This window comes from Phoca vitulina, unplaced genomic scaffold, assembly GCF_004348235.1.
Source record: "Phoca vitulina isolate PV1807 unplaced genomic scaffold, GSC_HSeal_1.0 scaffold86, whole genome shotgun sequence".
Taxonomy (NCBI): domain Eukaryota; kingdom Metazoa; phylum Chordata; class Mammalia; order Carnivora; family Phocidae; genus Phoca; species Phoca vitulina.
In genome coordinates this window covers 2,046,979-2,059,576 of record NW_022589789.1, presented here as the reverse complement: position 1 = coordinate 2,059,576, position 12,598 = coordinate 2,046,979, and the positions used below count along the sequence as shown (strand labels likewise).

At 41.1% G+C, this 12,598-nt stretch overlaps 1 protein-coding gene across 10 annotated transcripts in view; it reads left to right on the top strand.

Annotated features, from left to right (window-relative positions):
- Positions 1 to 6,087: 6,087 nt before the first annotated feature.
- CREM (cAMP responsive element modulator) overlaps positions 6,088 to 12,598 on the top strand; it is a 72,169-nt gene continuing 65,658 nt past the window's right edge. For 9 of the 10 annotated variants that reach the window (XM_032395651.1, XM_032395650.1, XM_032395646.1 and 6 more), the window contains exon 1: positions 6,088 to 6,303. The gene's annotated coding sequence lies outside the window, so the exon portion shown is untranslated. Of the gene's footprint in view, positions 6,304 to 6,451; positions 6,715 to 12,598 lie in introns of those variants that run through there. The other variant, XM_032395648.1, reaches the window with a different exon arrangement.

Sequence of the window (12,598 nt, the reverse complement as noted above, 5' to 3'; positions counted from 1 at the left end):
AATTCTAAAGCTTTAATAGAAATGGCCTGTGTAAACTATTTTCAAATGAATCCATTTTCTAACTCTTACCTGTGGTAAATTGGTAAAATAAAGTAGATGGGTAGTCATTTAAACAATGCAAAATCCTGAGAACTTGTGTAGTAGAAGTAGTACAGGATTAAAAGTCACAAAGCCTGGATCCTAGTCCTGATACTACTTATTAGCCAAAGCAAGTATTGTAACTACTCAGCCTCCACTTTCTTTTTTTAATTTTATTTATCTTTTTGAGAGAGAGCCTGTGCAGGGGAGGGAGGGGCAGAGGGAGAGAGAGAATCCTTAAGCAGACTCCCTGCGGAGCACAGAGCCCAACGTGGGGCTTGATCCTATGACCCTGAGATCATGACCTGAGCCAAAATCGAAAGAGTCAGATGCTTAACCAACTGGGTCACCCAGGTGCCCCTCCACTTTCTAATTTATAAAACAAAGGGGTCAAATTAGATTTTTTTTTTTTTTTAAAGATTTTATTTATTTATTTGACAGAGAGACACAGCAAGAGAGGGAATACAAGCAGGGGGAGTGGGAGAGAGAGAAGCAGGCTTCCCGCGGAGCAGGGAGCCCGATGCGGGGCTCGATCCCAGGACCCTGGGATCACGACCTGAGCCGAAGGCAGACGCTTAACGACTGAGCCACCCAGGCGCCCCTCAAATTAGATTTTTAAGACTCTTTCCAGAGCTTAGATCCCACACAAGTCAATGAAGGAATTTGCACAAGTCATAAAGTATTAATTATAGCTAACATTTATTCAGTGCTTACTTCGGGCCAAGCACAAAATTCTACATACTTATACACATGAATTAATTTTCATAACAACCTATGAGGCAGGTACTAATTTCATCCGCATTTCATAGGTGAGGAAACTGAGGTACAGAGAGGTTTTTTTGTGTTTTTTTTTAGGAACTTGCCTAACATTTGCACAGCTAGTAAAGTATCAAAATTGGAATTTTAACTCCGAATTCTGACTCTAGATCCAACAACAATCATTAATTGCAAGCAAAGTGAAGATAATTTCTAAGAGGATGAGTAAAGGAGATACTATGTAGGCTGTATCTTATAGGATTTATTTTTAACAGGAAGATATAGAGAATTGGTGAGAAAATGGAGTGAATAAAAGCAAAAAAGGGACGCCTGGGTGGCTTAGTCGGTTGAGTGTCTGCCTTGGGCTCAGGTCATGATCCTGGGGTCCTGGGATCCAGTCCTGCATCGGGCTCCTTGCTCAACGGGGAGCCTGCTTCTCCCTCTGCCTGTGCTCTCTCTCTCTCTCTGACAAATGAATAAAAAAAAATCTTTGAAAGCAAAAAAGATTGGAAATGTAAGGTAATTATCTGGAACAGTAAGTAGTAAAGTTTGGCTAAAGTGCTGCCTCGTAATAATCTTGCAGCTCACTAGACTGATCTGGAGATCTTAAAAGAGGTAGATTTACAGGCCCTTTCTTTGGGGATTCTGACTCAGTAAGTGGGCCTACCGCCTGGGGGCATCTTTTCGACAAGCTCTTCACATGACTCTGTTGTGCCACAATGTATGAGGACCAGTGTGGTACAAAACACAAGGGACTAACATGGAATAGGGCTGTAACTTAAGTTGGACCCACATCATGAAAAGCTTTATGCTAAACTAATATATTTGGACTTAGTTAGCCAATAAGATCTCACTGAAGTTTTTTGTTTTGTTTTAACTAAATTTTATGTTTTTAGAATAGGTAGTGCATACATGTAGTAGAAAATTCAAGAGGCCACCAAAGGGAATTCAATCTCCTTTCCACCTTTGACCCCTTAAGTCCCAATCCCTCTAATCATTCAAGATTTTTAAAAAGAGAAATCAAATCACAAGAGCTATGTATTGGGAAAATGAACCAGATAGAAATATTTAGGTGAACTATATTGGAAGGAAGCACGACCCCAGTCACTGGTCATAGTGGGAATGAGAAGGAAAGGACGGATGCAAATTTCCGTGTTAGCATAGGGCCTGGAACATAGCAGACACTTCAAATTATAACCTAAATGGATCCTCAATGCTATGAGTAAAGAATGACCAAAATGACTCCAAGGTTTAGAGGCAGGATGACTGAGAACTGAAAAGTGCCGGTAACATTGTTGAAACAAAAAACCAAGGTTCAGGAATGGAGAGGGAAGATGATATAGGTAGTTCTGAATCTGTTGAGTTGAAAATGATCATAGGCCATGCAAGTGGAAGCTTCTATCAGGTGGTTGGAAATATGATTTGGTGCTAGGAAAAGAAGTTGGGCGGTTGGGGTATAACTTTAAGAATTTTCTTTTCAATAGAAATGAGAATAATGAGGGGCACCTGGGTGGCTCAGTCGTTAAGCATCTGCCTTCAGCTCTGGTCATGATCCCAGGGTCCTGGGATCGAGCCCCGCATTGGGCTCCCTGTTCGGTGGGGAGCCTGCTTCTCCCTCTCCCACTCCTCCGCTTGTGTTCCCTCTCTCTGTGTCTCTCTCTGTCAAATAAATAAATAAAATCTTAAAAAAAAAATGAAAATGATGAAATAACTAAGGAGGACAATGTAGAGGAAGACGATTAAGAGCAGAAAATTCAGAACTATCTACATTAGGGAAGCAAAGATGAGTGAAACCAGGAGAGTCAAATGTCATGGAAACTCAGGTAGGAGACATTAAGAAGGTAGGATTAATTAGGAAAAGAGGTCAAGGAGGATGAAGAATAAAAAAAAATTTCAGATTCTGTAATCAGAAAGCGGTCTGGGCCAGTGGGGGGCTGGGGGTGTGTGGAGAGGGCAAAAATCAGATAGCCAGGAAATAAGAAATGAGTAGGTGGTAAGGAAGTGAGTTTGGCAAGTGCCTTCTTTCTTGAGACGTCTGACAGTGAGAGATGGCAAGAGATGGAACAATAGGCATATGGGCAAAAAATGTAATATGAATGTGCACCCTAGAGCTGGCAACTCTGTAGCCTTCCTAGTGGGAGAAGCAGTGTCAACAGTTTTCAAGTAGAGGCAAGATATGAATACATTTTCAGGGAGAGAAGAAGGAGCCAAGAGGAAGAAAGAGAATAAAGGTACAAGACAGCTGATATGGGAAAGAAATGACACCTATCTTACAACTGGATTTAGAAAGGAAAGGAAGAAGGTGTTCCTCCTGACCCCATAAAGGGAGGGATGATTTGAGATATTTTGATGTGAAGGGAGAGTATATGGGTGTGACTGACAGCCTGTATTTTCTCAGGAAAGTAGGCGATCTAGTTGTCCCTCCTCAACAGAGAAACATTGCCTAGGTGAGGAACCCAAAGACCTAGACACTGGACCAATATAAAAATAGCTAGCTTTCCCACCCGTTTCAAGTTTTTATTTAAATTCTAGTTACCATATATGGTAAAATTGGTTTCAGGTGTAGAATTTAGTGATTCATCACTTAGGTATAACACCCAGTGCTCCTCATAAGTGCCCTTCCTTAATACCCACCATCCATTTTGGCTAGCTTTTTTATTGAGCACATACTTTATGGTGGATACTTTAATCTTTATAACAATGCTAAGGAGTAGGTACTATTATTCTTTCCATTTCAAAAATTTATGCCTTCCTAACCTGCTCTTTACCCCTGATATCCCATTTTAAAATTTTTTATCTTTATCATAGGTAATGAGAAAGTGAAAAATCAGTTATTGGCATTTCTAATCAAATGTTTGAATTATTTGCAAAGGATACCCCCGAGAGGCAGGTGATTTGTCCTCAGAGCTCAAGTTTCTTGATGCCCCCACCCCCCAGAGATATCTACATCCTAATCCCTGTAACCTGTGAACACATCATGTGAACATGGCAAGGGAAATTAAGGTTACAGATAGAATTAAGGTTGCTAATCAGCTGATTTTGATATGGGAAGATTATCCTGGATTATCAGCATGGGCCCAATGTATTCAAAAGGTTTTAATAAGTAAAAGAGGGAAGTGAGAGACAGAATCATAGAGATGGCAGCCTGAGAAAGACTCAACCAGCTGTTGCTGGCTTTGAAGATGGAGGAAAAGGGCCATCAACCAAGGAATTGTGGGTGGTCTCTAGAAGATGAAAAATGCAAGGAAATGGACTCTTCCCTAGAGCTGACAACCCCTTGATTTTAGCCCAGTGAGATGTGTATTGGACTTTTGGCCTATAGGACTGTCAGATAATAGATACGTGTTGTTTTAAGTAACTAAGTTTGTGGTGATTTGTCATAGCAGCAATAGGAAACTGCAGGTACCTTTCCAGCTGTTATGTCATGCCCTTTCTCTTCAGACCCCAGGTACTCTTCTCCTACTCTCAAGGATTTGACAGTTACATCTTAGTGTTTTGTTGATTTACCACTTACATCTTAAGTCCTTTATCTAATAGATTCTATCTATGTAAAGAATGTGTACTTTGTTAAAGAAATTTAGCAACAAACAAGTAGGTGGAGAGCAACGTTTTGGGGAAGGTGAACGATCACAATTTCCACTCAATTCTTGGAGCTAACAATCTATTCATCCTGCACTGGTCAACCTTGACCACAGTGAATGGTAAGATTTTGAGTGTTTGATAATCATTTTTTGTTCTCTTCCCTTCTAAGGACCCCTTTTTCCCTGACCTAAAATGAGTTGTATTATTTACCTATAAATATTCTGTGCCAGCCTTGTTTAATCATATACACGAAAAGGACTTGGCTGTTTTTTAAATTTAATTTTGTTAACTTGCTAATGTTCCTCATTAGGAAATTAATATTTACAAGCGGTGGAGATGAGCATGGTCTACTGTATTGCAAGGAGGAACTTCAGAATTCTGCTTATGTCAAAAGGGGAAGTGAACTTACCGGATTTTTATTCTCTTATCTCTGCTAGTGTGCATTACAGCTGGAAGTAGTTCAGGTTGGCCAAAATCAGGGACTGAAGAGAGTTCAGAATTTTCTCCCACTCTACAGAGATCCTAATATTTCACAAATCTTCCCTTCTCTGCCTGCACTACGTTGATATGTTTTTATTCTTTCTCAGCAACTTTTCAAGTGGTGTCCTTCACATTGGTTTCCCGCATGACACATTCCTGAGTACTATAAAGTTGGGTGGTAATCATTGTTTGAATTCCTTTTTCCTGAACGTAAAGAGGCTTATCTTTAGGCTACAAAGCCTCCCTTTCGGAGGGCTTACTCAGCCTTACAATTTAGTACGTTCTGAGTATGCATAAATGGGTTCCTAGTGTACAGCGGGTCAGAAACGTTCCTCTTACTGGGAAGCCCTCGGTTTCCACTGGATGAAGACTAAACTTTCCTCTTTTAAATGCAGGGATTTTTGCTTGTCACCAAAAGCCTTCCTTTCCTCTGTCACATCTCCAAGTGGGGACTCTATCGCTGTTTGTCCACGACCCTGACGCACAAAGTCACTGGGAAAATGGCAGCAGGCTGGGAACAAGGACAGCCAGTTGGACTTCCCTGAAGGCTCTAGTCCAGAGGGATACCCGGGATCTACAAGCGTTTTTCAGGATGGCAGACACTGTAGGAGCGCGGGGGTGGGGATGCCCCAGGGTCCGCTCGGCAGCCCTAGGGATTCGCAGGATGCGCTCTTGGCCGGGAAGGACCCACAAAGCTCGGGACCTCAGCTTGGGTTGGGACTGGAGCCGCCCTAGCCGGCAGTCTAGAGAATAAGCTACCTTGAGATAGAAGCAACAGCGACCGCCGTTAGCTTTGCTTACAGCTAACTAGTCTTCCGCCGCTCGCACAGCGGAGCAGCTTCCGGTTTCCAGGCCGCCTCACAGGCCCAGGCCTGGACTCGGTCTTCCTCCCCCCGCAGCCCAGTTCCTCCTCCCGGCCCCGCCCCCTGCCCTAGTCCTCCTCTCCACGCTGAGGCCTCGCCTTGCCCCTCCTCCCCACCGCTTAGGCCCCGCCCCCTGCCCCCTCATTTCCCCCTCCTCCTCTCCCCCCGTTCCATTTAATTGTTGGATTGTCAGCGCTGCACTCTCGCTGGCGGCCGGCAGGGGGCAGAGTTCGAGCTTGGATTTTTTTTTTTCCGCCCCCCCCGCCGGGCGTCCCCAGGGAGGCAGTCGCGGAGTGGGGGAGGGGAGGGGAGGGCGGGGCGCGAGGACGCGGTTCGGTCGGCTGCTGCGCTACTTTTGGTCCCGGCTCGGCGGGGAGGCCGCGGCTGCCGCATCAGAGCTGACGTGGGGGCGACGTGGTGCCGCCGCCGGCGCCGGGTTGCTGGGCGGCGGCGCCGCTCCTGAGCGGCGGTCGGGCTCGCGGTCTCCACCTCCTCCCGTCCGTAATCAGTGACGAGGTCCGCTACGTAAATCCCATCGCGGCGGGTAAGTGGCGCGCCGGCCCCGGACCCAGAGACCTCGGAGCCGGCGACGCGGCGCAGGAGGCGGAGGCAGGAGGCGGAGCGGAGCCGGGTCAAAGGGTCGGGGGCGTCGGGGCCCCGGAGCGGGGGCGCGGGGGCTCCGGGGCCGAGGGGAGAGCGGGGAGAGCGGGAGCTGCGCGGCCGGGGGCGCCGACCCCGAGGCTTCCCTGCGGCGCGGCGGCCGCTCCCGTCTGCCGCTCCGCTCACGGATTGCCTTCGGGCTAGTGGCAGAGCTCTCTCGAGCGGGAAGCGGGCTCCTGTGCTCTCCCTCCCTGACTCCTTTTGAACTTGGTACAAGTTGGACAAGTCTTTCGGAAAAAGCCTTACTGCTTGATGAGTGTGGTCCTCCCTCTTTGAGAAGAAAAAGGAACGAGAAGTAAGGACGTTGGTTTTATTTACCACAGCCGACGATTAGTAGCACCTTTGTCTCAATTTTATGTACTCCGTTTAGATATAAATCAGCGTTAACCCATTTCTTCGAAACATGAGTCGGGGACACAGGTGTTGAGTCACTTTAATCCCCAGACACGACAGAGCTGATCAAATAGTGCGAAGACTTTTATAATAGCTGCGAAGAAGGAACAAAACCGTGACAGCTGATAGAAATTGCAGTCTCTCTTGTTCTTTACTTTGGATTTGTGCCTTTTTAGAACCCACCTAGCAAGGTTCCCAGAACATGCTGAATAGGGAATAGACACATTATTCAGCATAGTTCTTTATCCTCCTGCCTATTGCACGTAGACCAGATCCCTAACTTTAAAATCGCTGAGACGTTTCCGGCACTGCGCTCAGTAAAGCAGCTGTCAATTGACGATCAAATTTTCAGCACTTTTGACTTACAGGATCAGCCTGAAGGTCTGACTAAAACTGAGAGAGCCCCTTTTAACAGTACCTCTTAGGTATGTAACTTCTTAAAATTTCTTCCTTTCAAGCCTAATTCGGCGGGCTGATGAGAGTGCAGCCACCTTCCCTTTAAATAAATATAAACCTAGATGCACGGCGATAGAGGTCCGGTATGAAAATTGTATTAGATTACATTAATAATTCATCTTCTCTGTTTTTTTCCTTTGGGTACCACATTTTTCTCCTACTCTTGGTCCTGTTTTTGGATAACAAGCTGCTTTCCCTTCATAGTTTTTAAATCTTTGAACTTTTTTCTCCCAAGGACGTTAAATTGCAAAGGGTGTTTTGGCCAATAAAAACTAAGTATTAAAAAATAATGTTTAAAGAACTGTTTGCTGATCCAGATACAACTTTTAGATATTTAAATGGATTTGATCCTGAATGAGTGAACACTTAAAGCATTGTCTTATTAAGTGTTGATAATTACACAAACATTTTTGGTATGAATCTGTAAATAGATCAGTGTAAGCAGATGCTTTCCCAGTGACTTGCTGGTCAACCTGGAATCATTTTGGTGAGTGTGAAGTTGTAATTACACTTATGTTTTGTGTACATATCTTGTAAGAGTATATGAATAAATTTTTATTGGATGTATAAACACAGAGGAGCTCTTCAGTCTTTGTTTTTGCTTTGTCCTGGAAGGTTAATGAAATTTGCTTCTACTGATGAATTCAAGAAACTCCAGACTCCATAGACCACTTTAGTTTCCTACTGAGGCAAATTATTGCATGATTAAAATGTGAAATCTTTTTTAGAATTCCATGAAAAGTAGGGAAGAGTTTCAGGTTATAAACACACATAAGGAATCCTGACTGAAACTTGACGAGTACGTACATATTTCTGATCTGTTTTCCCTAACTTGATATTCTCTGCAAGTTAATATTGGGCCAGAAAATTGAGCCAGGTTTATTGTTGACGTAGTAGTCCATTGGAAAGCACTCAAATGTCCTGTTCCATTTAGATAGACTTTTGAAAGTAAAACTGAGCAATGCAAACACTTCACAGCTGAACCACTGATATTTTGACATGCAGTCAACATTGGTCATTAAGGAAGTAAGCCTGAAATGTCTTTGAATTCTGTTAAGTATTTCTATTTTATTGAACTAATGGATTCCGTATATAAAAGTCAACTTTGAGAAGTTATTGTACATTGAATGCAATTTTAACATTATCAATACAGATAGATCATAAAAGTAAAAATTTCAGGGAAAATGTTTTTTATCCATTACACACAGGTAAAAATAAACATTTTAAATCATTTTGTTAATTTCCTTTTAAAGAATATTTAAGGTTTTTAAAATACTTTCTACCATGAGAACTGTTTAATAAAGAGTACACTGTAAGAGTAAATCCTTTCACTCATGGGTTTTCTTTTTCTAACGTGTTAGGATATCCAGTAGAGAATAAGAGGGAATGAAAAGGAAAACTTAAGGATAACACTAGTGGGATTTTATCTTGATACTACTCATGAAGACAACTTGAGTCTTACTGGTATAATTCCGTTACAGCGAAGTTTAAAAATTACAATATCTATCTTGCACATCTTTTTTTTTTAAATCTTGCACATCTTTTGATTGGCTTTCCCAGGAGTGTTAGAGGAAATTGTTGGCAAGGGGTATATAAAACAGTTTCGAAGAAAAACATAGGCTAGGAAGTTATGTGGGAGTTTTGCTTAAAGACTGATGGAATAACTGTCTCACTGGTAAGGGAGGATACTTGCCTCTTAGAAAACCTTACTAGCAGCTCTTTTGTGAGGCTTTTTTGAAGTACCCAGTTCTCCCAAAGTGGGAATCACCTTCAGGTGTATTTTTTGAGCAGTGATAGAGCCAGACCCATTAAATGTCGGTCGTGTGAAATCCTAACGACAGAGCTCGTGTGATTCTGATAATTTGAGAATTTCCCAAAACCAGTTTTTTCAAAATTATCTTCTTGAAGCTCTTGTGTTTTTTAACACAGCGGACTTAAAATGAGACCATCCTAACTCTTGTCATAGTTGTTTTTTTTTTTTTAAGATTTTATTTGTTTGACAGACACAGTGAGAGAGGGCACACAAGCAGGGGGAAGCGGCAGGCAGAGGGAGAAGCAGGCTTCCTGCTGAGCAGGCAGCCTAATGCGGGGCTCGATCCCAGGACCCTGGGATCATGACCTGAGCTGAAGGCAGACGCCTAACGACTGAGACACCCAGGCACCCCCGTGTCATACAGTTTTGTTCATAATCACAAATAACCTCAAGTTTTTTCATTGATAGCACAGAAATTATTTTTTTGCTTTGAAATGTCTTAAAGTGGAATTTATATTCTAGCATTGATATTATAAAAGCTTCTAGCTCAGGTATTAGAGAAACTGATTTAAATTTACAATTTAAATTTACTGATTTAAATTTACAATTTAAAGACCCTATGATACTGTATATGGACAGTTGGGATGCTTTCACTCCTTTTAAAATTGATGGAAGTGTTAAAATTAACCTATTTAAGCATGTTTCTGGACTTAGAAAGGTAGCTGTTTTGTTCATATACACACAATAGGACCAATCTAGGTAAGTATAATAACGTTGAAATTCATTTCCCTGAACTTTAGCTAATTCAAGTGTCTTATCTACTCTTTTCCAGATTTATTAGTTAATAGTCACTAGAGTTGTACTTTGTGTAGGTAAGTGTTTTGAAATGTACTTAAAATGCAGTAATGAAATACAATATTGAACAGGAAAACCCAGCAATGACTCCAGTCAAGCAAATAACCCACAGAAGATTTTAAATTTTGTTTCCTTCCATGAAGTGGCGGTGGTGGTGGAGAGGGTGGTATTTGGAGAGGTGGAGATAGACCATGATTATTTGAATTTTATTTTTCATTTCCTCCTTACCAGCCAATTTAGCTGTTCATTGACTGTAAAATAGTCAAAAGCAGGTGCCAGGTGGGGAATGAATTGAGAAAGAGATGCTGAAATAGTTAATCCTTTGATGATTTTTATAAAGCGTTAAGATTTCTTAAATAATAGGTATCTGAGGCAATTAAATTGGAGTGGCCTTGACTCTATTAAAAGCCACCTGATTTTCTATGTGATTCATGTTTAATTAAAGACATTATTGGCAAGTGTCTCAATTATTTATAAGTACTGCTCCTGGCTACTTCTGTTTTTACACAACAGTGTAAAGAATATTATTTGAAAGTTATTCTAACTTTGTTTCACAATGATTACAAAACTAAAAGTAGTATAATTTCCTGTCACTTCTCTCCCACTTTGTTTCTCCTGTACTCCTTTCCTTCGCCTAAATGCATAGTAAGCATAGGCTCATCCCTGCCAACTTCAGGTATTTGGCTCTTTGGAATTACTTCTCTCTTCTACCCAGCCCTGCCTTCTCCCTAGTTTTTAACTGATGTGATTGAAAAGAACCAGCTCTATATGCACTTCATATTCTTCCCTTACCTTTCAAACCTTATTCGCTAGTGTTATCTAAATCATGATTAACCTCTGAACATCTACTTTCCCAAGGAACTAAAACCTTGCTTCATCCCGGAACCAGAGAAATAGGTATACTTTTCTGTGGTCTCATTCTCTTCCTGCTTCCATGAGAGGTGTATCGCCTTTTATTCCACATTCTTTCCTTTTTTTTTTTTTTGACTATTCTAATTGCAACGTGGGTTTTTTTTTTGGTAGTTTTGTTTTTGTTTTTGTCCCTCCCCCCTTCCTGCAAAAACTATCTCAATGCATAATTTACAATTTCCATTTTTGGGTTCTTGAAAGAGCAAGAACTTAGGTTGTTTTGCAAGTGTCTTTGTAAAGAACTCTACATATTTGTCATATTTCCCCAACATTTTATAGTTCTTTCCAACTGTAATATCTAGCCCCAAAGCAGGATTTTTAAAAAGCAGCCTGCCTTTATTGTCTTTCCAAAGCAGTCAACTTAGTTTTCACAGAAGCTGCTCTTTAAATCTATTTAATAATTTAACATGCTATTTTTAACAGAATTCCAAAATTACAACAGTAAGTGTAGCTGGCATAATCAAGTCAGGTGATAAATACGACTATTGCTAAGCATCCACCACAGCTGTTAGAAACAGAAGTGCTTGGGAACACTAGAGAAGGACTGTGGGCATTAGCTATACTGTAGGTTTTATAGAAGAAATGGAGAACATTGGTTCATACAGAGTTGGTTGGGGACGAGCAAGTTGGTTAGGTAAGCTTTTATATTCTAGTAAAGTTGCCCAAGAAGTTTGATTCTTTTTTTTTTTTTTAAGATTTTATTTATTTGTCAGAGAGAGAACAGGCGGGGGGAGAGGGAGAGACAGGCTCCCTGCTGAGCAAGGAGCTGGATGCAGGGCTTGATCCCAGGACCCTGGGATCATGACCTGAGCCGAAGGCAGACACTTAACCAACTGAGCCATCCAGGCCGCCCCTAATCAGTGTATTTTAAATACCTGTTATAGAGAGCTCTATATTAAAGGATACTTGATAGCAATGAAATTAATTGAATCTGTATGCCAAAGGGTGAATAGAGCAACACACAGATGAAGAGTAAGGTGAATGCCAGATGTAATTTTGGTAATTAAACCTAATATATGATAGAAAATTTTTACCAGTATGATAAATGGCTTTTCTCCAGATACAGCACAGAAATTCACATATAGGCAAAATAATTTGGAACTCATTTTTCTCTCTTAGTATAAGCTCTTATTTGCCTATAATAAACTAATCTAAGATATGCCTTTCCACTCTAAAAGAGAAAGTTTCCTTAGCAGATAGGTCCTTAAAAAAATATTTTTTTTAGAAAATTGGTAGTATCCAGGACATTATATCAGTATCCCTTGTGATTTTAGGCATAAGGAGATCAGCTTAAAAATTATAACCTCAGACTGTATTATGAAATATGATGAATTCAATGGGTATGTTTTAGGCTAAATGGAATATATATCATAATTAGCTTAGTATGAGAACATATTAGGACATTTGAGCTCTCAACTATTCAGGTGTTTTGTGTATGTGGGAGTGGGGGATCCTAAGTCAATCCTTGTCTACCAAAGAGTAGCATGTTCTAGGACATTTAAACCAGATTTGGATGAGATCAATAGTATAAAAAGCAGCTGAGTTTTTCAAAATATGCAGAGCTTAAACTTTAGTAAAATGGGATCTCCTGCTTTACAAATCCACACAAGGTAATTTTGAACCTGGAAAATTAATGTAATGGAAAGGATTGTTATACCTTAAAATTTGAATGCTTTTACAACAAACTTTATTAAGCCTCTACCAAGTACCTCAAACTATAATGCTCAGAACTTTGGCTATTTATTAAGGCAAGGGGTCTATTGGAGGATTTTGAATAAGGAAATAAATAGCATGTTTGGATTTTGCATTTTGA